The 27,262-nt window shown below is 33.0% G+C and overlaps 1 long non-coding RNA gene across 1 annotated transcript; it reads left to right on the top strand.

Annotated features, from left to right (window-relative positions):
* The first annotated feature begins 16,110 nt into the window (after positions 1-16,110).
* Positions 16,111-20,101, top strand: LOC112735912 (uncharacterized). The gene is made up of 4 exons (XR_003168614.3): positions 16,111-16,966; positions 17,040-17,150; positions 17,263-17,376; positions 19,866-20,101. It is a non-coding gene; the product is annotated as an uncharacterized lncRNA (long non-coding RNA).
* Positions 20,102-27,262: the final 7,161 nt, after the last annotated feature.

The following is a 27,262-nucleotide window of genomic DNA, read 5'->3' as shown; positions in this document are numbered from 1 at the left end:
AAAAGTGTACATGACACAACCTGAAGGTTTCACACTCCAGTCTGATCATAGCAAAGTTTGTAAGCTGCAACGTGCCATTTATAGGCTAAAGCAATCTTCTAGAAGTTGGAACATTTGTTTTAATAAGACGATCGAAAAGTTCAATTTTGTCCGGTGTGAAGAGGATCGTTGCATCTACAAAAAATTTAGTGGGAGTACAATCATTTTCTTAGTACTCTATGTTGATGACATATTACTAATAGAAAATGATACACCAGCATTGCAAAATACCAAAACTTGGCTATCTCAACAATTCTCCATGAAATATTTGGGAGAAGCAACCTATATTCTAGGAATAAAGATCTATAGAGATCGATCTAAAAGGTTGTTCGGACTCTCATAGTCTATGTAAATTAATACCATATTAAAAAGATATAACATGAAAAATTCTAAAAAAGGCTATTTACCAATAGGTATTGGAATTATTCTCAGCAGGAAGGATTATCCTAAAACTCCTGAAGAGAGAGTATGTATGAGTAAAATACCATATGTAAGTGCAGTGGGAGCTATCATGTGTACCATGACATGTACACGTCCTGATGTCACATATGCGCTAGGTGTAGGCAGTCGATATCAAGCAAATCCCGGTGAGAAACATTGGAAGGAAGTTAAATCCATTCTTAAATATTTAAGAAGAACCAAAGACCAATTCCTCATCTATGGAGATTCTAAACTTATACCAAAAGGGTTCACTGATGCAAGTTTTTCCTCAGACAAAGATGATAACAAATGTACTTCAGGTTATGTTTCGCCTTAAACAGTGGTGCAGTGAGTTGAAAAAGTTCCAAAGAAGCTACTGTAGTTGATTCAACGACTGAAGCTGAGTATATAGTAGCAAGTGAGGTTGCTAAAGAAGCTGTTTGGATGAAGAAGTTCATAAACGAGCTTGGGGTGGTGCCTTCAATTAAAGAACCAATTCCATTACTGTACGACAATAATGGAGCCATTGCACAAGCAAAAGAGCCAAGATCACATAAAAAATCTAAGCATATATCTTGAGAAGGTATCATTTGATAAGAGAGATCGTTGAATGTGGAGACGTTGAAATTCAAAAGGTTGTTGGGAAGGATAATGCAGCAGACCCATTCACTAAGGCGCTCAGATCAAAAGAGTTTGATAAGCACATGTGGAAATTGGAATTGAAATATATGACTGATTGGCTCTAGTGCAAGTGGGAGATTGTTGGAGATAAGTGTGTATGTCCAACAAAATACTATCATGAATTATTATTATTATTCCTTTTTATAAGAATAAACTTTTATAATTTATGATAGTGTCCTTAATTAAAATTAGAAACGAATAATTACGATAGAGATCGTAATAATGAGATATACATTTTTTGAGTACTTTTAATTTAAATTGTTCTTAATCGTAAAATCACTAAAATTGAGTACTATTATATATATATATATATATATATATATATATATATATATATATATATATATATATATATATATATATATATATATATATATATATATATAACCATTGAACTAGCTCACTCTAAGAATTCCTAATGGTTATAGTTACCGTATATTTGTCAATAGGATATTCTTATGATGAACATAATATTAGAATTTTTCTTTGACCTGCGACTATCATAGTAATTGACAATGTATTTGTTATACTTTGATTCTGGATACCTAATACCTTACGGTGCTAGTTGAATAGACATTGGGTATAATTTAAATACTTGTAGAATTAATGATTAGTCAATATGGAATCCATCAACTCTGGTAATGAGTTTGAGCTCTACGATTATAATGAATGAAATAAACAATGCCTTGGCCAAGGGGTTTGAATGAATTAAGAAATGAGTTTTTTAATGCATTCATAATTCATGTTATAATGGTAACAAGTTAGAGTTTGACAATCAAACCGTACTCTAAAAGTTAGCCAAGAGCTGAAAAAATGGAAGGAGATATATTTTTTGTTCATCTGGGGTTCTTAGTAAAAATATTATTACTTCATACTATCGGGTCGTCAAGGAGTGTTGCTAGACGCCAACCTTGATTAGTAAATTTAGTACGACTAATTTACTACCCGCTTAGTATTGAATCTATGGGGTCACACACTAACGAATGTTCTAATCCTTGGTAAATAATTATTTAATTATTATTTTTATTTGATCAAATAAATAATTATATTAATTTAATTAAAATATTATTATATTCTTTGCTAACACCATGAATATAATAATATGATAATTGAGAATATGAAATAATTAATTATTTATTTTATGATGAGTTTTAAATATGGATAAGATCCTAACTGATTCTATTTCAAATTAAATTATAATTTGATTCATAAATCAGTCACCAATCTCATACTATATATATATATATGGTAAAAGAAAATAGTACAACCTTTTTTCTTCTACCTCCACATACACATATATTCCAATTCTTAGTGAAGAATTGCTGGTGCAAGGAGTTGCTAAAAGTTTTTCAGTTAAATCCATTGGTCAAAAAGTTGACAACAAGGATCAGTTTCAATGTGGATACACATAATACTTTCGTACTATCGAAGGAGAAAATTTTATTCACTGAGGTACTCATGTATTGGCATCTGACCCATCTTATTGAAATAAAATCTTAAGCACAAAATAGATAAATAGGATTACTTTATTACTTCCGCTGCGTGTTATGAATACATGTAATCCTACAATTAGTACTATTAGAATAATTAGCAAAATTTATAACTTTTTTTCAAATTTTGTAAATATGGGTCTCAGAGTTCATTTTTTGTATTTTTTTAAGTTATTTTTTAAAATAATGCTACATGTTTAAGTTTTTTTTTTTTTGTTAATCAAGTCCAATCAAATTGAAAATCTCGATAACTTTAGGATTTAGGAATTATGAATTTGAATTTAGGATTAGTTTAGAAGTCAAGGCTAGATAATTAGATTTGATTTAGTAAATTTTTTTATAGGAGGTGAAAATATAAATTCTTAGTTTTATGTTAGTAAATAAAAAAAATTATGTGTTTGTATTTGTAGTTTTTAAAAGATAGAGATATTTTTAAAAGTAGCTAACATGGAGCTTTTTAAAATTAGTTTGTGTTTTCTCAAAATAAAAAAGTCTATATAGTTAGAAGACTAGAGGAATGTCTAGATTTTCTAGAACCTCTAGACACTTCAAGAAAAACAGCCTTTTGTCACACTTTTAAAGCATGCCAAAAGTGCGAAGCCACAGCTTGTGGCCACGCTTTTGCAGGGTTCATGTTCACAAGCATGCCGGTTGCTCTATAGACATGCTTTCAATGAGTTATGACTATGTTTTCTTTGTTGGCATGCTGTTAGCTATTACCATACTTTAAAAGCGTAACTGTATGTATCATCCTATAGCCATATTTTCTAAGCTGCTTTCTGGGGACACACAACCACGCTTGGAAAGTGTGCCAATAGTTGAAGATATGGCTACGCTTTTGAAGCGTGCCAATTGTTTGGTTATGGCCACGTTTATTGGGCGTGGCTGTCGATGACTATTGTACAATGTGGCCACACTTTTTAAGTGTGGCTATAAGTTAGCTCAAAAAATCTATTCTTCTTCTTTTTCATTAATCTTCCTAATAAAACCTTCGAAAATTCATATATAATTTTAAATCATAGTTTCGGATCACTACCAGTTATCATGAGCTACTTCTCAATTAAACTAAAAAATCTCTCTCTCTCTCTCTCTCTCTCATATACAACCTTCCAAAAACCTGGTCCATGCAGCAAACTCCTAGGCTGGTATCCATATTAGCATCCTTCAAAAGACACTACTAAGGTGAGGAAAAACAAAGTCTAAGAAACAAAGACCCTCTATCCTACAGCCCTTATACTGTCGTGGCACAAGGTCGAACTCGCCATCTCAGGGCTAGTCTCGAACATCGTTAGCAACACTTTCGCTGCTACCAACACCTATAATCGACTCTGTGGCCTCATCGGACCTCTAGTCTGGATCCTCATCGGGGTCCTCCTTAGAAGAAGCAGAGAGGTAACCAGCTCTAACTGGCTTCGCCAGTTCAAAAATCTCCCTTAACGGGTCCTCGAACACATGCTCTTCGAGTATCTCTATGAATATCACTCCAACAGTACCAATCAAGTCAGGGTCCTCCATCTATGGAAAAAGGTAGGGAGAAGGAGTGAGAACCTATATGGTTTCCAACAAGGTACTAATGTGAAAACGTATCTTTCTCATCATTCCTAGGGTTCTTGGCTCTAGCGTCGTGAGTTATTTGATTATTTAGACTTTTAACCTAGTTGTTTCACTAAGGTTCTTCTCTCCTTTTCATATTCGTATCTTTCAGAATATCTTACTTAATCTCTTCCTCTTATCTTTATCATCATTTTTTATATTACTTAAGGTCACAGAAATATGTACACAAACACACAAAGCACATAGCATATAGCAAACAGAGAGAATAAATGGTAAATAAACACACACAAATGCGCAAATAATATGATGCATGTTTGTTCCTAACGCGGGCCATGAGCTCACGTATCGATTGGTTGTCTGCAACTCAACAATGCTTTTCCGAAATAAGCATCTCTTAATGTGGTCCTTATCTTGGAATAGTTCCCTCCATGAATGCTACGCCTCGCCGTCCTCATGGCAAAACCACACTTTCAGCCTCAAGTGAGCGCTATGTGTCGCCGTCCTCATTAGACCATACTCAATGTCTCAAGTGAGCAGTTCGTATCACTGTCCTCATGCTACTGTACGCAACATCTCTAGTGAGTGCTTTGTATTGCCGTCCTCACGAGATTTAACTATGAGTGGGACAAGGCCACCATCCTCACTGTGAGCAAGACAAAACCACCATCCCCATATTTGCAAGCTCTATTTGCTTTGGTTTCGTTGAAGTACAACCTCTTCCTTCCCAGATAAATCGTTTTCGGCCAGTATGTTTTTTCTGATGGGAATCTTTTACTTGGCCAATACGTTTTCCTTGATGGTGATACATCATCTTAGGGCTTAACTCTAAATTTAAATGTGGGGAGATTGATAAACTCTATTTTTTTCATTCTAAATTGTGTTAAAAAGTATAGAATTTATCAACAAAATTACATAATTTTAGTTTAATTAATTAAGTTTTTTTTTCAAATCTTACTTTCGATAAAGTATGTGTGAAAAAGATGTTTCTTGTGCTTCTAATAATTAAATTCTTAATCTCTTTTATGTCATTCAATTTCGTTATCAATTTTATTCAGGTGTTACATCAATGGCTTTATCGAAAAGAATGGAGCGAAAAAGCGAATTCAGGAAGAAGTGCGGGAGTGGAACTTTCACCGCGTGCATGAGACGACTCCACGGACCTTATTTAATAAATACATGCATTCTTATTTTTTGGCCCAAAATGTCCAAAGAGGCTAAAAAGGCTTCTAAGCATCTATTTAAGGATAAAATGTAAGGAAAAATGAGAAATTTTTTAAGGAGTCTTTGTTTTAGTTTTATTATCATGTTTTAGTGAATTTTAGAGAGAGAAGTTCTAACTTCTTTATAAAATTCTTAGGGTTTCTACTTTAATTTTCTTTTGTTTTAGTTTAGTTTTATTTACTTTTTTTGTTCTACTATCTTAGTTTGATAGAATTTTCGTGTTAGTTTTTTCTTATTTGTCATTTTAGTTTATAAACTATTGTTAAATTTTTAATTTTATATTAATATAATTTAATATTTTATGTTTTATTCATAGTTACTTGAGTTGTTATTATTACTTTCTTGAATTGGATAGTTGTAGTTTTTATTATTCTTACAATTTATCTTTTTTGTTTATTCACACCAAGTGTTTGATAAAATATTTGAACTAGTTATAGAGTAAATTTTTACCTTCTTGGCTTGGAATTGAGAAATTGAGTGACTTGAGTTACTAATGTCCAAGTTGATTGATAATTTAGCGATTTTAATTAATTTTATTTCCACTAATGCTAATATTTTACTAATTCAATTAGTAAGCACCTATTTAAGGAGAAAATGCAAGGAAAAAAAGGAGAAAATTTTTAAGTAGTCTTAGTTTTAGTTTTATTATTATGTTTTAGTGAATTCTAGAGAGATAAGTTCCAATTACTCTCTAGAATTCTTAGGTTTTCTAATTTAATTCTCTTTTGTTTTAGTTTTTAATCTTGTTTTAGTTTAGTTTTATTTACTTATTTTTTATTCTACTATTTTAGTTTGATAGAATTTTTTTGTTAGTTTTTTTTTATTTATGACATTTTAGTTTATAAACATTTGTTGAATTTTTAATTTTTTATTAATGTAATTTAATAGTTTATGTTTTATTCATGCTTACTTGAGTTGTTATTATTGCTTTCATGAATTGGGTAGTTGTAATTTTTATTATTCTTACAATTTATGATATTTTTTATTTATGCACACCAAGTGTCTGATAAAATGCTTGAACTAGTTATAGAATATATTTTTTACTTTCTTGACTTGGGATTAAAAAATTGAGTGACTTGAGTTACTAATGTCCAAGTTGATTGGTAATTTAGAGATTTTAATTAATTTTGTTTCCACTAACGCTAATATTTTACTAATTCAATTACTAAGCATCTATTTAAGGAGAAAATGCAAGGAAAAAAAGGAGAAAATTTTTAAGTAATCTTAGTTTTAGTTTTATTATAATGTTTTAGTGAATTCTAGAGAGAAGCTCCAACTTCTCTCTAGAATTCTTAGGGTTTCTACTTTAATTCTCTTTTGTTTTAGTTTTTAATCTCATTTTAGTTTAATTTTATTTACTTTTTCTTGTTTTACTATCTTAGTTTGATAGAATTTTCTTGTTAATTTTCTCCTGTTTAGGTCATTTTAGTTTACAAACCATGGTTGAATTTTCAATTTTCTATTAATGTAATTTAATATTTTATGTTTTATTAATGCTTACTTGAGTTGTTATTATTGCTTTCTTGAATTGGGTAGTTATAGTTTTTATTATTCTTATAATTTATGATATTTTTTGTTTATGTACACCAAGTATTTGATAAAATGCTTGAACTAATTATAAAGTAGATTTTTACTTTCTTGGTTTGGGATTGAGAAATTGAGTGACTTGAGTTACTAATGTCCAAGTTGATCAATAATTTAGAGATTTTAATTAATTTTGTTTCTACTAATGCTAATCTCTTACTAATTCAATTAGTAAATTGGTTAGGACTTGTAGATTAGGATTAATTAAACCTAATTGAGTTTTCTCGATTTGTAGAGGTTGATGAATTGAGTTTGTTCTTTGTAATTATCATGTTGTAATTAGTGATGTTGTAATTAGTGATAAGGATAGTGATTTTTAATCCTCAACTTTTGCCAAGATCTTTTTAGTATTTGCATTTACTTTTATTTTCTCAGTTAATTGTCTTAATTGTTTCTAGTTTAATTCATTTTGCTTTATTTATTGCTTGCTCTTTTGATTTCTTGCTATTTAAATTCTCGTTTATTGCGATCCAAACACTCTTTTTTCATAGCCAATAATTGAGCACTCGATTGTGATTCCTAGGGAGAACGATCCGGAATTAAACTTTCGGTATTTGATTTAAATTTATGACGTCTTTTACAAAACTTTAAAGAGCGTTGAATTCCAATTTAGAGCTACGAGGAATCTTGAGCTTTTTTGTACTTGTAAAATTTTTAAACTGGTGTTTAGCGTACCCCAAATATAAAAAAATTATTCTTCACATACAAGTTATTTACACATACAAATTTATATAAGTCATTTATATTGTATTATTTAAAAATTTTTGGTGTATGTGTATTGATAAGTTTTGTATATTCAAAATTCTTCTTCTTCTTTCTTGCATTATAAAAGTAAATTTTATTAAGTTAGGGTTAACTTGTATAAACTTGTATGCCAAAAAGACTTGTAAGTGTAGCAGGTCTCAATATAAAAACATGTAGTTCCCTCATATTTTACTTTTCACTTTTCACCCTTCACTATTCACTATTCTAAGTAATTTTGTTCTTCTATTCCTTTTAAATTTAATTTATTGTTGTATTATTTTATAATTTTAACATATTTATTTAGTTAGATTAAATTTTCATGTTAGTTATAGTTAGTTTGATAATTATTTAGTTTGATAATTAGATGATATAGTTAGTTTAGATTACTATCTATTGTTAGTTTAGATAATAAACGATTATGTGTAAGACCCAAAACTTTTGAAAAGTCTTATTATGATCAAGTATCAAAATCATATAGTTATTTATAGCCTTAATTTCAGAAATTATTTTATTAAAGATAATTAAGGCAGATTGTGATTTATTGAATTTGAGACAAGTTATGATTTATTATCCAATTTGATAATTATTGGATTATTTTCTATAATTATATTATAAAGTTGGTAGTTGTGAAATAATAAGGATTTTTATATGATTCGGATTAAATAATTAATATTTTAAATATTAATACTGTTACTTTGGAAAATAAAGGGTTTAATTATATTATTTCTAATTATTTTGATTTGGACATTTTATGGAAAATAATTTGTAAAATTGATGAGCAAATAGTATTTTTATACACTAATTTTGTTGGGTTAAAATTTGTTCCTAATTACTATATTACCCCTACTTTTATTTGAAATTAAAAAATTAACCCTCCTAAGTTTCAAAAATGAAACCCTAATCCTATACCCAGCAGCCGCCACCTTTCTTCTTCCCCTCAGCAGCTGCAACCTCTCTTTCCCAAGCAGACACACACACGCACAGCTTCCCCCATAACCCAGCAGCTGCGCAGCCCTATCCTAGCCACAACACAGTTTTCTATCTCTCTTTCCATGAACGGAAAGCAATAGAAGCAGAAAGAGAGAGATGGAGCAGAGTTGCGATCCGGGGAGGGGATGAGCCGCGCGGTCGTCGGTCACCTCGGCGCCGTGCTCAGATCGCGTCCAGCCCTCGTCGCCGCCGACCCGTGACGCTGCCTTCAGAATCGCGCGAAGGACAGAGGGAGGAGAGAGAGAGAGATCGAGGCGAGCCTTGAGGAAGGGAGTTGCACGAAAATGGAGAAGGAGAATGGCATCGTCCCTTGCCGTGATCGGAGCTTGCTGCCGCCGCGTTGCTCGGGACTGTCGCGCTGCCACTGTCGCTGGGAAGACCGCCGCCGCTGTCCGAGAGGCCACCTCTACTGCGAAGGTGGGAAGCCGCTCTGCCCAATCTCCGTCTGTGCTGCCAGACCCACCGCGGCCAGCTGTCACAGGGTCACCGTCAAGCCGTGTCGGAGGAGGAGCGCCGCCGCTGTGCCTCCATCGTCACTGAGGACGCCGGTTGTCACTGCCGCCATCAGAAAAGGGCTCAGGTCGCCGCCGGTGTCGCTACCGGATAAGAGAGCTGCATCTCTGTGATTCTGACCGCTGGGGATGGTCCTGTGACTTCCGAGATCTCCGCCGGAGCTCTGGGCTGAGCCTCTACCGCTTGGGACCCTGCTGCTGTCACCGAAAAAGGTTGCCGGTAAGGGTTTTAATTGTGGTTTCTGTCTTTTTTGAATTCCGGGAATACTATAGTCGCTGCGTGTTGGTTTCAGATGTCGTTATTGGAATTTGTCGCCGCTGCCGCTTGAGGTGGCTGCCAAGCTGTTGCCGAGCCGGCCCGGAGAACGCCGCTATTTCGGTTCAGCCGTCCTTTCTTAGTTTCGGTAAGTATTTATGTTTCGGAAAGCCACGCGTTAGTATTCTGTTGTGTTCGGTTAAGGAATATGAGTTTTGATAACGTGGGGTTGAGTCCTGATTATTATATGTTGCGAATAGTGTTGTGATGGTTATTGCGAAAGTGGCTGGGAGCTGAGGTTTTGGTTGCCGTCAGTCCGGGTTGAGGCGGAAAGGACTTGAAGAGGCGTTTGGGTTATGGAATTGCGTTTTGAGATAGGGGCACTTTCCAAAACTATACTTTATGTATTGGAATTATTACATATGGATACTAATGTGAGAAAATGTGTATTTGGTGATTATATCGGCCTTATGTATTATTTGATTGTCTCGAAAGCTTATGAATGATTGTTTGGCTGAATTGTTGTGTGGCTTTGTGAAATGTAATGTTTGGAAGTTGATTCTTTAAAGATTTGAAATATGAGTTTAATCCGTTGAGGATTGGTTCGAAGTGAGTCAATTATTTTGATGATGTGAAAGATAGAATACTCTTGAAATTCAGCCGGGGTTGCTTTAATTGATTTGGTTTTGATAAATGATTTATTGCTGAACTGATTCTTTTAAACTTTGGGAACGAGTTAAATCGGTTGATATTGAGTTGATTTTGAAATGGTTTCCTTGAGATATGCCACTGAGGTATTTAGCTTGCTTTTGAATTGATTTCTGGTTTCGGGCTGTTAAAAAGGAATGAGAAAACGGTTTAGTTGGGACCCGAACCGGGTGGCAAAGTCCAAGTTTTAGGGGAGGTGCTGCCGAAATTTCTATAAAATCCGAGTCTTTATTGAAATGTTGTCGGGCAAATGATGAGTTAAAGACTTCTACTATTTTATTTGAATTATCAAGAAAAGGATGATTCATGCTTTCGAAATGAGTTAGTAAAGAGGAAATTGTGATTTAGTCTTGCTTCTTAAGAAAGGCATTGTATCTCTTTCAGGAGAAAGTTATTTAGATGAAACTTGTGTTTTAAAGCTGTTTGAATGTAAAAAGGGTTTATGCCTTTGAATTTGACTTGGGGGTTTCAATTAAAAAAGTTTTAATGATTTTGAAAGGACCTGAATGTCTATTGACAAGTTTCATTTTGAAATATTTTGAGAAAGGTTTTAAGTACTCTTTGAATTCTGAATTCTGGCAAGACTAAGGCAATTTTGAACAGTTGAAACGCTTTAGAATTTATCATGGGGGTTGAAGTTGGTTTTGCCTAAGTAAAGGAAACGGCTTTGAAAGAAGTAAATGATTACATGACTCGGTTTGGCTTAGATCCTATTTTATTACTCAAATCGGAAAGTCAAGGTTTTAATGATTTTAAATGAATTTGGCGAAATGAGTTATGTTATTCTCCCCTAAAGACTTGGGACTCTGCCAAGGAACTTTTGTTATAAAATCCCATTGTTGGATGGATGATTTTGAATATTTCAAAATAAATCTTTAACTTGCCATGGTTATGGAAGTTTGGAAAGAGGATGCCGAGAGTGGCATTGTTTTCAAAGGGGAATTTACCTTGAGTAAAAGTGGCTTATGAGCCTGAGATGATTTGAGAAATGAGGTCTTTAAAGCCAAGGCTGAAAAGAGTTGAAACTCGATTTCAAAGTGAAATGAATTGAGAAAAATGATTTATGGCTTAAGTGCCGATTTTATGAATTTAATGATGTTGAATGGTGGAAGTGCTGTTTTATTGTGAGCCAGAATGGCTGTGTATGATTTATGAATATTGGCTGGTTCTGGATTGAACCGTGAGCCGGAATGGCTGTGTATGATATTGATTTATGGCTGATTGTCGAATGAGTTATGGGCCGTATGGCTGACTATGAATTATGAATTTAAGCCGGATGGCTAAGATGGATGTTGATCCATGGCTGGGACTGAATGAATATATGCTTGAGATACCTGAGTAGTAGCAAGGGTTGTGGTTCGTCCCACTTGCTCCAGGTTAGAGACTGTGACGCCTGGGTAGTAGCGGTAGTAGTGGTGATTTCACTCGCTCCAGGTTGAGCTTTTAAACACCCGCCTGGGTAGTAGCCGCAGTAGTGGTTATTCCACTAGCTCTGGGTTGAGCGGGTAGTAGCAATGGGGTTGTAGCTCAAACCTACTTGCTCCGCGATTGCTGTTTCTGTCCATGGTTAGCTACCAGGACATGTCGGGTTGGCTATATAACCGACAGATGATATCATCAGCCACTAGGGACAGGCATGCATCATATGCATTTATGTGACATTGTTTGGGTGTGCATATTATACTTGGTTTGCCTATGTGATTAATTGCTAATTGTTCTACTTGCAATAACTGTTTGCTTGTGCTTGCATCTTCCTATTTGTGTTTGCTACTGGGACTCTGTTGGATTGTGGTGATTAGTTGATGGTTGGATTGTTTGGGCCTAGGGCCGTGGTTGAAATGAGATGGACCGATGGTTGGTTTCGGTTTTGTGTGTTTCTGATTTGGAAAAATATGAAAGGCTATTTTGTTTTAGCATAGATAAACCGTTTTGAAAGACTTTTGAGTTTTTGAGAATTGAATGGTTCCTCTTTCAGAAAAGATTTCCGACTTTGCTTTTATTCTAAACCGATGTTTTTGAAAAGAGGCATGAGACGGTTATTAATCACTGGTACAGTTTATCTTCAAGTATCCTATTACAGTAATTCCCAAAAACCCTCTACTGAGAACCCTTTCGAGGATGATGTTCTTACCCCCCTACATTTTCCCCCTTTCAGGATATGGGCGCAGAAGTCACGAAGAGTTTATTTTGTTATTGAGATGCTCTGTGTTGCTTTAGATTATTATTTTTGTACCCTCGCCTTTATCTTGATTTATTCTGTAAGAGGGATAGGAATTGTATTGGTTAATGTTTGTAATATTATTTATGTATATGTATGTATATATATGGATGTACTCTTTATGAGTTTTTGTAAGTTGTATGGTATCTATGGATGTACGTTATCGAACGAAAGTAATTTTCGGGAGCGGTTTTGCGGTTTAAAGTTTTAAACAGGCTCATATTTTAGTATTAAATAGTATAAGTGTCGTCGTAATGTCCGACCTATCAGAGTCGCGCAGCCGGAAGCGTGAGCTTTGGTAGTTATGGTGTTACATTATGGTATCAGAGCAGTCCTTCCTGTAGAGCCTGAGGAATAGACCGACTATGCTTCAACTGCATACTCTGAGTGTTTGTCATGTATTAGGTCTTGTCGAATGACGAGAATTAGAGCTTTATGCACATGACGGTCTATTGATTAACGATGTTAGTCTCGCATTGCATAATTCTTGGAATTAAGTTTGGCCGGCTTAATACCAGTGAATTACGTATATGAAAGCACTGATGGGTTATCATAGATGAAATCCGAGTTTTGAGTAAAGTGAATCGCGGGTTTTGGAAAGGTTGGAAACTATTTCTCGAGGCTATTCAGTTGTGTATCTTGGATTTTGTTCGAGTTGACCTGTTCTTTTATATCCTAACTTGAAGTTCTTGTTTGCTAGTCCTCTTTGAAAAGCAGTTTGATTTTTCAACTCTATTCCTCTATCCATATTGATTCTTGTTTGACCTTAAGTGCATATGCTGGTTTAAGATCCTTGTTGCATTTATCTTCCTCTGTTTGAGTTCTTCTTGATTCAAGTATTCTTTGATATAGCCTTGAACTTGTCTTAATGTGCTGTGACTTTTAACTCCGGATTCCGAGTTCATTCTTAGAGAACTTGTTGATTCAATTTTCCTCTTATTTGACAGTGATTACAGCTAATTTTGAGATTTTTATAAAAATTGCTGTTGACTAGATATACACTTATCTATACGTGGAACTTTGAAGATTTCTTATACAGTTTAACAACTATTTATTTCTAATACCTCACCTGTACTTTTACTGGTTTGCGAAACCGCATTTACCTTAAATTACAATTTGACTTTCTAGTAATTTTACTATAGTTCCAATGCACATCTTCATTTGATTATGTATTTGGGGTGTTTTTCAAAATTCTGGAAAGAAAGGGAATTTTTCACTTTTATCCCGATTGAGTTTCATTTGATAAACTTTACTTAATTCATTTTGATTTGAGTTTGATTTAGCATACTACATGGTTTATGCTATTGTTGTTCTTTTGAAAATGTTGGACTCATAGCTTTCTTCTTATGATCAGACTCGCTCCTTCTTAAGCTTTTCACCTCTATGAATGTCATACATGATTCTGTTTTTAACTAACCTTTTACATCTTGTGAAATTACCATTGATCTTGGTTTGTCCTCTCTTGTGAATCTCATCCGTATGCGAGTCAGTTTGATTTGTTTCAAATTAGTGCATTGTTTATTCTCTCATTTTCTCTACAAGAATTTTTAGTTAAAGATTTACCTTTGAGAAATTGCTAATGATTGAGTTGTCTTTTCCTATGACTTTTGTATTCTTTTGGATCAATTGAAAGCTTGTTTGATGACTCATGCCTAGTGAATCTTGTTTGGACTACTTTGGTTTAAGATCCTTTCTTGCAAGGCTTGACTCCTTTTTAGTACATCTTAAACTTCTTGAATGTTCTTCTGAGATGGTGATTTTAAGAACACTTTTGGGAGTCTTGTTCTGAACTTTTTAAAGAAATTTTGGATTCTCTTGTAAGAAGTTTTAAACGGAATTTATTTTCTGTTGCTTGATTTAGATTGAAACCATTGTTCGATTTTGACGAAGTTAATTTAAAAGTTGGCATGCGCTATTTTAAATGAAGTTTTGAAAAGCTCCATTGTTTAGTGGAAACCAGTTCGTTTGTAACGCACCACTTATTTCCTTTACCAAGTTGTAAGCAAGTTTTTACCACGGAGTTTCTTTTCTAAAAAGAGTTTAACTTCCTCTTTCGTACTTGCTAAAACTTTTATACACACTTGTTAAATATGGACTTTGGAAATTTTTGAACAAGCATTTGATTACTTCCGAGTTTTTATGAATTGCTTTTGGTTAGGTCGTGCACCTAACTATCTTTCTAAAATACTTGAGGAAATATTTTAGCTATTAGTCGAACTTGTGTGCATTTTGTTTTAGAACTCTACAAAGTCTACTTCAACATGAATTTGCATTAAAGCAAAGACACGATTATGCTTTTGTTACTCTCTTGAAAAATGGTTGTTGCTTAACTTCTCTTTTAGACCGCAAAGTGATTTTTTTCGCAAGTTTTCGGCTCTTCTAATGAACAGCATATTTGGAAGTATTTTAATTATGCTCTTGAGTTCTGTGAGCTTGGTCTTGGGTCTGAGATATTCTTTTCTGTAAACCTTATACCTCTTCGACTCAGCTTGAGTTTGTTTTAAACTGATGCGCTGGTTTTCTTCCTATCGATCCTGTTGAACTTCTTTGATCCAAGGATTATCTTTGAAGTTGTCACTTGATTTATTTCTAGCAAACTTCATTGCTTGAGCGTCTTTGGTTATCTGGAAATTGGATACCTTCCCTTAAACCTGAGTATTACCCTTGACAATTGTCTCTCCGTTCTAAATCTGGTATCCTTCTGAGTAGACTCGAGAATTGTTTTGATATCACGTGCGACTTGTAGACATAGTAACGCGATGCGTTAGTTCTTTAAGATGTGATGTGTGTATACGGAAGTTGAAGCGGTAGGTGTGCAACGTTATGAGTTGTGGGTGTTTTGTTCCTTGCGGATGGGTTTGCGGTTGTAAGGCTTGTGATCGAGTATGGGATTGTAAAGTGCTTGATGGAGTTGGAAAGTTGAAACCTTGGGGTTGATATGAGATTAGTGTGCGGATATTGAGCCCATCGTTTTAACTCCATCCTGTTTTATAGCCTTTGATGCCTTGCCCTATTATCACATGATTGACCCATATTATCTTTTGCATTGAGCCTATCTTGTAACGTTTGCTTTGCAATCACACTCCTACCTTTACATCCTTATGCTTATGACTACTTTGAAAATAGTATATATGATTATATTGAGATATTTTTGCTTCTTCCTTAAATGTGTTCAAGGGTGAATTGTTATGGAATTTCTTTCCTTTTGAATTAATTTTCGAGGACGAAAATTTTTATAAGGTGGGTAGGATGTAAGACCCAAAACTTTTGAAAAGTCTTATTATGATCAAGTCTCAAAATCATATAGTTATTTATAGCCTTAATTTCAGAAATTATTTTATTAAAGATAATTAAGGCAGATTGTGATTTATTGAATTTGAGACAAGTTATGATTTATTATCCAATTTGATAATTGGATTATTTTCTATAATTATATTATAAAGTTGGTAGTTGCGAAATAATAAGGATTTTTATATGATTCGGATTAAATAATTAATATTTTAAATATTAATACTGTTACTTTGGAAAATAAAGGGTTTAATTATATTATTTCTAATTATTTTGATTTGGACATTTTATGGAAAATAATTTGTAAAATTGATGAGCAAATAGTATTTTTATACACTAATTTTGTTGGGTTAAAATTTGTTCCTAATTACTATATTACCCCTACTTTTATTTGAAATTACAAAAGTAACCCTAACCCTAAGTTTCAAAAATGAAACCCTAATCCTATACCCAGCAGCCGCCACCTTTCTTCTTCCCCTCAGCAGCTGCAACCTCTATTTCCCAAGTAGACACACACACGCACAGCTTCCCCCACAACCCAGCAGCTGCGCAGCCCTATCCTAGCCACAACACAGTTTTCTATCTCTCTTTCCATGAACGGAAAGCAATAGAAGCAGAAAGGGAGAGATGGAGCAGAGTTGCGATCCGGGGAGGGGATGAGCCACGCGGTCGTCGGTCACCTCGGCGCCGTGCTCAGATCGCGTCCAGCCCTCGTCGCCGCCGACCCGTGACACTGCCTTCAGAATCGCGCGAAGGACAGAGGGAGGAGAGAGAGAGATCGAGGCGAGCCTTGAGGAAGGGAGCTGCACGAAAATGGAGAAGGAGAACGGCGCCGTCCCTTGCCGTGATCGGAGCTTGCTGCCGCCACGTTGCTCGTGACTGTCGTGCCGCCACTGTCGCTGGGAAGACCGCTGCTGCTGTCCGAGAGGCCACCTCTGCTGCGAAGGTGGGAAGCCGCTCTGCCCAATCTCCGTCTGTGCTGCCAGACCCACCGCGGCCAGCTGTCACAGGGTCGCCGTCAAGCCGTGTCGGAGGAGGAACGCCACCGATGTGCCTCCATCGTCACTGAGGACGCCGGTTGTCGCTGCCGCCATCAGAAAAGGGCTCAGGTCGCCGCCGGTGTCGCTACCGGATAAGGGAGCTGCATCTCTGTGATTCTGACCGCTGGGGATGGTCCTGTGACTTCCGGGATCTCTGCCGGAGCTCTGGGCTGAGCCTCTACCGCTTGAGACCCTGCTGCTGTCGCCGGAAAAGGGTGCCGGTAAGGGTTTTAATTGTGGTTTCTGTCCTTTTTGAATTCCGGGAATACTATAGTCGCTGCGTGTTGGTTTCAGATGTCGTGATCGGAATTTGTCGCCGCTGCCGCTTGAGGTGGCTGCCGGGCTGTTGCCGAGCCGGCCCGGAGAACGCCACTGTTTCGGTTCAGCCGTCCTTTCTTAGTTTCGGTAAGTATTTATGTTTCGGAAAGCCACGCGTTAGTATTCTGTTGTGTTCGGTTAAGGAATATGAGTTTTGATAACGTGGAGTTGAGTCCTGATTATTATATGTTGCGAATAGTGTTGCGATGGTTATTGCGAAAGTGGCTGGGAGCTGAGGTTTTGGTTGCCGTCAGTCCGGGTTGAGGCGGAAAGGACTTGAAGAGGCGTTTGTGTTATGGAATTGCGTTTTGAGGTAGGGGCGCTTTCCAAAACTATACTTTATGTATTGGAATTATTACATATGGATACTAATGTGAGAAAATGTGTATTTGGTGATTATATCGGCCTTATGTATTATTTGATTGTCTCGAAAGCTTATGAATGATTGTTTGGCTGAATTGTTGTGTGGCTTTGTGAAATGTAATGTTTGGAAGTTGATTCTTTAAAGATTTGAAATATGAGTTTAATCCGTTGAGGATTGGTTCGAAGTGAGTCAATTATTTTGATGATGTGAAAGATAGAATACTCTTGAAATTCAGCCTGGGTTGCTTTAATTGATTTGGTTTTGATAAATGATTTATTGCTGAACTGATTCTTTTAAACTTTGGGAACGAGTTAAATCGGTTGATATTGAGTTGATTTTGAAATGGTTTCCTTGAGATATGCCACTGAGGCATTTAGCTTGCTTTTGAATTGATTTCTGGTTTCGGGCTATTAAAAAGGAATGAGAAAACGGTTTAGTTGGGATCCGAACTGGGTGGCAAAGTCCAAGTTTTAGGGGAGGTGCTGCCAAAATTTCTATAAAATCCGAGTCTTTATTGAAATGTTGTCGGGCAAATGATGAGTTAAAGACTTCTACTATTTTATTTGAATTATCAAGAAAAGGATGATTCATGCTTTCGAAATGAGTTAGTAAAGAGAAAATTGTGATTTAGTCTTGCTTCTTAAGAAAGGCATTGTATCTCTTTCAGGAGAAAGTTATTTAGATGAAACTTGTGTTTTAAAGCTGTTTGAATGTAAAAAGGATTTATGCCTTTGAATTTGACTTGGGGGTTTCAATTAAAGAAGTTTTAATGATTTTGAAAGGACCTGAATGTCTATTGACAAGTTTCATTTTGAAATGTTTTGAGAAAGGTTTTAAGTACTCTTTGAATTCTGAATTCTGGCAAGACTAAGGCAATTTTGAACAGTTGAAACGCTTTAGAATTTATCATGGGGGTTGAAGTTGGTTTTGCCTAAGTAAAGGAAACGGCTTTGAAAGAAGTAAATGATTACATGACTCGGTTTGGCTTAGATCCTATTTTATTACTCAAATCGGAAAGTCAAGGTTTTAATGATTTTAAATGAATTTGGCGAAATGAGTTATGTTATTCTCCCCTAAAGACTTGGGACTCTGCCAAGGAACTTTTGTTATAAAATCCCATTGTTGGATGGATGATTTTGAATGTTTCAAAATAAATCTTTAACTTGCCATGGTTATGGAAGTTTAGAAAGAGGATGCCGAGAGTGGCATTGTTTTCAAAGGGGAATTTACCTTGAGTAAAAGTGGCTTATGAGCCTGAGATGATTTGAGAAATGAGGTCTTTAAAGCCAAGGCTGAAAAGAGTTGAAACTCGATTTCAAAGTGAAATGAATTGAGAAAAATGATTTATGGCTTAAGTGCCGATTTTATGAATTTAATGATGTTGAATGGTGGAAGTGCTGTTTTATTGTGAGCCAGAATGGCTGTGTATGATTTATGAATATTGGCTGGTTCTAGATTGAACCGTGAGCCAGAATGGCTGTGTATGATATTGATTTATGGCTGATTGCCGAATGAGTTATGGGCTGTATGGCTGACTATGAATTATGAATTTAAGCCGGATGGCTAAGATGGATGTTGATCCATGGCTGGGACTGAATGAATATATGCTTGAGATACCTGGGTAGTAGCAAGGGTTGTGGTTCGTCCCACTTGCTCCAGGTTAGAGACTGTGACGCCTGGGTAGTAGCGGTAGTAGTGGTGATTCCACTCGCTCCAGGTTGAGCTTTTAAACACCTGCCTGGGTAGTAGCTGCAGAAGTGGTTATTCCACTGGCTCTGGGTTGAGCGGGTAGTAGCAACGGGGTTGTAGCTCAAACCTACTTGCTCCGCGATGGGTGTTTCTGTCCATGGTTAGCTACCAGGACGTGTCGGGTTGGCTATATAACCGACAGATGATATCACCAGCCACTAGGGACAGGCATGCATCATATGCATTTATGTGACATTGTTTGGGTGTGCATATTATACTTGGTTTGCCTATGTGATTAATTGCTAATTGTTCTACTTGCAATAACTGTTTGCTTGTGCTTGCATCTTCCTATTTGTGTTTGCTACTGGGACTCTGTTGGATTGTGGTGATTAGTTGATGGTTGGATTGTTTGGGCCTAGGGCCGTGGTTGAAATGAGATGGACCGATGGTTGATTTCGGTTTTGTGTGTTTCTGATTTGGAAAAATATGAAAGGCTATTTTGTTTTAGCATAGATAAACCGTTTTGAAAGACTTTTGAGTTTTTGAGAATTGAATGGTTCCTCTTTCAGAAAAGATTTTCGACTTTACTTTTATTCTAAACCGATGTTTTTGAAAAGAGGTATGAGACGGTTATTAATCACTGGTATGGTTTATCTTCAAGTATCCTATTACAGTAATTCCCAAAAACCCTCTACTGAGAACCCTTTCGAGGATGATGTTCTCACCCCCCTACATTTTTCCCCTTTCAGGATATGGGCGCAGAAGTCACGAAGAGTTTATTTTGTTATTGAGATGCTCTGTGTTGCTTTAGATTATTATTTTTGTACCCTCGCCTTTATCTTGATTTATTCTGTAAGAGGGATAGGAATTGTATTGGTTAATGTTTGTAATATTATTTATGTATATGTATGTATATATATGGATGTACTCTTTATGAGTTTTTGTAAGTTGTATGGTATCTATGGATGTACGTTATCGAACGAAAGTAATTTTCGGGAGCGGTTTTGCGGTTTAAAGTTTTAAACAGGCTCATATTTTAGTATTAAATAGTATAAGTGTCGTCGTAATGTCCGACCTATCAGAGTCGCGCAGTCGGAAGCGTGAGCTTTGGTAGTTATGGTGTTACATTATGTAATTGTGGTAGGAGACTAATAGATATTAGTTAACGAAAAAATTTTAGATTATTATTTTATTTGAACTAATTAGGTTTAGAGTAAAATTATAATTTATAGTTTAGGTGTTTAGATTTATTTCCAGTGTGTTTGATAATAAGCTAGTTAATTTTATTTTTTTTAATTAGATTATTGTTTCATTTGAACTGATTATGGTTTAGAGTAAAATTATAGTTTATGATTTTGGTATTTAAATTTATTTTTAATATGTTTGATAACAAGTTAGTTAATTTTAAATTATTTTAGTTATATTATTGTTTCATTTGAGCTGATTATAGTTTATGATTTTTGTATTTAGTTTTAACTCCTTGTTCTTAAAATGTGTCATGAAGTTGGTAGCAATATGTCTTGTACAAAATGCTTGGAAGGCAAGTGGTGATTTTCATCCACTTCCATTGGCATTTAACGCAGCATTAATCGATTTGTGCTTGTCTGAAATCACCAATAGGCCTGGTTGGAGTATCATATGCTGCCTCAAATAAGAAAGGAAAAATGATCAAGCTTCATTCGTCTTACCCTCGACTACAGAAAATGCAATAGGCAATATGTTTGAATTGCAATATAGAGCAATAGCTATAAATAAAGTGCCTTCGTATTTACCATACAGGTGAGTGCCATCAATGGAAATAAGTGGTTTGCAGTGCTTAAAAGTATCAGTACAAAAAAAATGTTCAGAACACTTGATAAAACATAATACTATCGACTGAAGTAGGCCAAGACTGTGTTACAAGTTGCACCTAGGTACCTAAATAACCCTTGTTGTTATAATATATAAGTGATGAATTAATTAAACATAGATAAGTAAAAACATTGTAATGAATCTTATAAGGTAATAATACATTTGCATTGCGAATAACCAACGAGAAAGCTCGTTGTATGATTTTTTTCAATCTCTATATATTTTAGTAATGACTCTCTACTTTGCACGTCTGTATGACACCTTGTAACTAAAGTAATTTTTCACATTCCCTTGAAAAACTCTTATGCCGATGGTTGGATTTGCTTTAATCATTGTGAATATGTGCTGAGCAATCACCTTCGAATCTAACCTTCTATAGTCTTAATCCATTGACATTTGCATACAAGTATGAGGACCATTGTATCTCCTCACCTCCTATTAATGTCCAAAACATGAAGTTCGCCGAGAGAGGCAGTCAACCTTGTGAAAATGACAAAGTTCGTTGAGGGGAGCGACGAACTTGCTCTAGGCACCAAAAAATAAAATTGGGTTTTTGAAATTAAAATTGGAATAATTTTTTTTGGAAATAAAGATTTTTTATTTTATTATAGAAAAAATTCTATGAAATTTTACTATGTTGTTACCCATCTTTATAATAATAAATAGTTTCTAAAAAATAAGAGTAATTATCTAAATTCGTTTTTTGAAATCGGATACTTTAGTTCCTCAGGTTTCAAAATACAAAAAATAGTACTCGATGTTTACTTCCGTTAAATAATACAGTCTCTCTCTATTAGTTACTAACGGTAATTACTGACGTAGAACGTTGACTCGTACATGTAGCCATTAAGTGTTCACGTGTACAATCTAGACAAATCAATCCCAAAAATGAAGTATAAAATAGTCTCCGAAGAATTAAAAAATCTCAAAGTTCCTAAAAAAATTAAAAAAAAATTTCAAAATAATCCCTTTAAATTATTTATATATAATTAATTTTAAATTGATAAATTTTAATTTTTAAAATGTTTATCTATTTACCTCTAATTTGATTATTCATATGTACAAAAAAAAATTTATGCATTTTCAAATTCTAAATTATAAATTAATTTTAAAGTTTTTCAAAAAATAAATTAAAATAATTAAATAAATTTATAGTTATTTTTTATCATATAAAATATTAATTTAATTTGTAAGTATCATATTCTATGATCATTTTTTAATGATGAATAAGAGAATGAACTAGTGGAGAATTTTTATTTAACGTAAAATTTTTTACACAAATAATTGAGAATATTTGTGCAAATACTCATGAAAGTAACACTTTAAAATTTGCATGCAATACAAACTAAGTCATCTATGAAATCAAATTAGTAAGTTTTGGTCAATTACAAGGTCAATGTGGATGATTTACATAATTGCAATACAATGTGAAAACTCCTAATACTTTACAATACTTGAAGAAAAAATGTCTTGGCAAATTCAAGCGTTTTGTTGATGTTTTATTTTTGAGTTTTGAAATTCATTGGTAGTAAAATTGCATAAAATTGACATGCAGTTAAAGCTATTTGTACTATTACAATTAATAGTTATATAAAAAAATAGATTTTTTCACTTATAAATATTTTTTAAGTTTATTTAGCGCCAACATCTTAGAAGTTTAGGTATATAAATAATGTTTTTTATAATGCAACAATCTCTTAAATTTAGTTGTTTATGATTTTTACATCACCTCCATGTAAGTATCATATGTTAATAATTAAATAATATTATTTTTTATGACATTTTAGTGTCAATAAATAAAATTATCTTTTTAGATTATATTTTATTATTTTTTGTATTCTTTATTTATTATATATCTTTTTAATAATATTTTATTATTCTAATTAATAAAAATATTATAAGACGTTTACTTTTGAAAAAGATTAAAAACATTTGAAGATATTGTTTTAAAATTTTAAAAATTTTTTAGGAACTGTTTTAAGATTTTTTAAATTTTTTGAAGATTATTTTGTACTTTATTTTAGGATTGATTTGTCTATTTTTCACATGTAGACACTTAACAGCCACGTGTGTCAGTTAATGTTTTACGTCAATAATTATTGTTAGTAACTAACGAAAAGAAATTGTATTGTCTAACAAAAATAAACGTTAAAGACTATTTTTTATATTTTGAAATTTTAATGAATTTCAAAAATTTCAAAAAATAATTTAAGTAATTACTCTAAAAATAATTAATAGACGGTAAAGATTATAGGTGGTAATAATTTGTAAGACTTTTAAAAATTAAAAAATATGTTTTATCCTCTGCCAAATGTATTTATTTCTTATTATATCTGTATATTTTGTGTTTATTAAGTGTTTATTACACTATTCAAACACAATATCTATCTCACATTTGATACCTTATATATAGTTGTAAAGCTTTTAAAAAATTTAAAAAGAAAAATATGTTTTACTCTCTGTCAAATGTATTCATTTCTTATTGTATCTTTGTATTTTGTATGTGTTCAATTTTTTTTTAGTTACGGTATTCAAGTGTTTAATTTCAGTGTGAAACATGAGAATATTGGATCATTTTAATATTTTATATTACTATAATAGTAGTATAAAATGTCATTGTTATTTTATAAAAAAATATTATTTTAATTATTAAAAAATAAAATATTAATAACATTTGGTAAAAAGTATTATTTAAATTATAAAGAAATAAAACATAAATATTATTAACGTTTTGTAAAAATTCACAACAATATATAACACATAATTTAGATTATTTTTCAAAATTTCACCACTCATAATCTAATATATATATATATATAAGGCTTCCCTTTGCAGCGTTTATTGCGTTTTTTACCCCCTCAAAATTGACTCTCCCACTGCTCAAGGGACAAACGTTGGATGGATCATGGATGCATTTCAAAGTTTGAATTGCTACAAGGCAAAACAGTACAACTAATAATACCTCAATCAATGGCCTGTCCCATAATATAAGAAAAGAGATATAATATTTAAACACTTGAAATTTTGATATTAATAATTAATAAATACGAAACTCAAAAGAAAAAGAAAAGTAAAAGAAATTAGTGTGAAATATCACATAAAAGTCGCATCAATATGACAAAAAATACTAAAATTTAAATGTTCAAAAAAAATTTTCTCTAATATTAATCAATGAGAAGACGACGAAAGAAGTCTCAAGATGTAGACACATGTGGACCGAAATGAATGGTCTATATCCAGCCAATGAAAGAGGGTGTGCGGCAGACCAACACCTTCCCCATTCCCCATCGGATTCAGGTCCCATGAAAAGGGAAAGGCTGAATCTTCAACTTTTCAACTTTATCCAACCCAGGTCATCTTGCCTTTGAAATCATTAATTTAACTACTAACACAAAAAACGTTGGTATATCTCATTAGCACATCATTTTATTCATTTCGGATATATATACCCCTCATCATTCAATAAATTCTTCAAATTAAAACCAAATTATGAGTTTAAAAATTAATTATTTTTACTTATATAATATATACCTATTTAATTATATTTCTTATTATAGATAACTATATTTAAGTATTAGATATTTTATAGATATATTTTTCTTAGCACCAATTACATATTTAAGCCTTAAATTCAATATTACTAATTAGAAAAAAAGGAATGTTTACTATTTTTTTTTTCAAAATTAAGAATGAAATTCGAACTCACAATTTCTAAGTGAGTATAAAAAGAATATGCCATTTAAACTTTTAACTATATATAAGTGTCAGAATTATATTTTAGTACACAGAGATGTAGTGTTGATAAAAAAATTTGATTATACTACTATAAAAATTTTGATTATTCAAGTTTGGAGTATTTAATTATTTTGAGCCAATTATTTTGTTAAAAAAAACATATGAAACAACATATATAAATATACTAAACTATATAATGACTAATTTAGCAACAAAGTTTTCACAATAATATTTGTTATAATAATTTTTAATTATATATAAAATTTAAATTCATGGATGGTATATATTAAATAAGATATTTAGAATATTGAACAAATAATATATAAAAAATAATTTCCTACACAACATAACCTAAGTCAGTCCAAAGGAGTAAGGAACATAAGCTAAGTGTGGTGCTGTTGAAGTTGTCCTTGAGTTACCAATGTCCACCGTACCCATAAGGCAAAGATGGCCCCCCACATATTCCTTAAAATCTCAAGCAGAGATGCCGCCGCCGCTGCGAGAATTCTCGGCGGGAAAAGGATGGGAAAAGAGCCCAACAGGTGTTCTACAAATTGGGCAATCAAAGTGAGAGTAAAGCCACATGTCTATACAAAGAGCATGAAACGAGTGCTTGCACCTTGGAAGCTTCCTCACTTCCTCTCCTTCTTCAAACGCTGATAAACAAACAGGGCACTCATCGCTACCACCATCAACAAAAACGAAAGAACCTTCCTTTGATGTTGCTGATGTCATTTTTTCTTTCTTGTACTTGAAACTTGAGAGCAAGTAGTTCCTTTGCGATGCTGCATAGTAATTATTGTTTTCAAAGCTTCTAACTCCTTCACCGGAATTAGTGGTAGTAACAACCACCTGAATCAACCTATTATTATTATTTGGTGTTGTTGGAGACTGATCCGGCGCGTTGCGGCGGCGGTTGCAGCGTTTGATGATGATGAGGTTGTATATGGCAAGCACTATGGCTGCGGTTCCAACCACAACAAGGCCATAGTACAACATCGGCATGCCGTTCTTGTTGCTTGGGGTGGAAGATGATGGAGGAGGGGGTGACACTGTGAAGGGGCTTAGAACATCGCTCATATTTTTCTTTGGTTTTGGGAAAAATTGTTGGGCGAGAGGGAATTTGGAGAACGACAACAATAAGCTTGGAGAATGTATAATTATTTTCGGGACAACTTTAGACATTAGAACATATCTTATCCATGGGGTTAGATGATACATTTATTACGCATTTAATTTTATTTTTTTGCAAAATTAGATTAATATTATTACAGAAATGTTTGATAACTATAAAAAATCAGCCAAAAACGATCATAATTTATATTATTTATCATTTATTAATGGTTGTGACAATTAATTAATGTTAAATAAGATAAATTCTGTCTGTTTTTTTTTTTTTGCCTAATATAATCAGTATAAATTGTTTTAGTTAGTGCATAATCAAACTAAATCCGATATTCAAGTTAAGCTAAGTAGGTCATTTACAAATAATCTGTAATAATTAAACTACTGTGCGGCCAAAATTTTTACATAGGTCATGCATGTATACATGCACGTTCTATTTCGTCTTTTTATTCGTTGTTCATTTTTTTTTTCTTATTTATTTCTCCTCTGATTTTTCTCCTCTTTCATTGTTTTTTTTTTTTCGGCTTTCTTAGATAAACAATAAAATTTGTGAAGAACACGAACAACGAACTACAATTCTGATCCAACAAAATTTTAAACAAAAAAATTTATTCCTAATTATCTTCACCAAAAACCTTATTTTACACATTTCAATTTTAACTATCCTTTTTTACTCTATTGACCACCGCAACACTACACTCCCAAACCCTCTTATCGACGGCACTCCATACAAGCATGGACCTACATTGAAGGAGGAGTGGGCATTTGCCCCACAGGATTTAAAAAAAAAACTAATACATACCTTTATACATATATATCCAAAATAAAATATAAATATTTTTTTTGTATTTTATATTAAAAAAATATTTTATTAAATTTAATATTTAATAATAATTATATTATTAAATTTAATTTAGTATAAAAATAAAAAATAAAAAAACTCAAAAAATAGTGATAATTAATTTTATTATATTAGCAATTAGTTAATAATTAAATTAAAATTTAGTTTTCTAATTAAACACAACTTATATTATTAGTGACCTTTTAAAAAATATTTAACATAAAAAAACATATTATCTATATATTAATATACTCTATTAATATTTATTATTAAAATAATCTTGATTATAGTAATTATTTTGGATAAAAGATTTATTTATACTATAAAAATTATAATAAGTAGATTTTATAATTAAATATGAGATAATAAAAAGTAAAATAATTGTTTAAGAATATATGTAGAAAAATAATATTTAGTCATGTTAAAAATAAAAAAAAGTCATTATAAATTATTTTTTTATTATTTTAAATATTATATTGAGTGAAATTATCTTTTTATTATTTTAAATACTATAATAAGTGATTGTGTGTATGTTTCTAATTCTTATCAATATGTATAGATAGTTCTAATTTAAAATTTTAAATATGTCTAAAT

This window comes from Arachis hypogaea, chromosome 13 (genome assembly GCF_003086295.3).
Source record: "Arachis hypogaea cultivar Tifrunner chromosome 13, arahy.Tifrunner.gnm2.J5K5, whole genome shotgun sequence".
NCBI lineage: Eukaryota > Viridiplantae > Streptophyta > Magnoliopsida > Fabales > Fabaceae > Arachis > Arachis hypogaea.
Note: the sequence above shows the minus strand (reverse complement) of the source record. Positions and strands in the feature narration are given on the sequence as shown.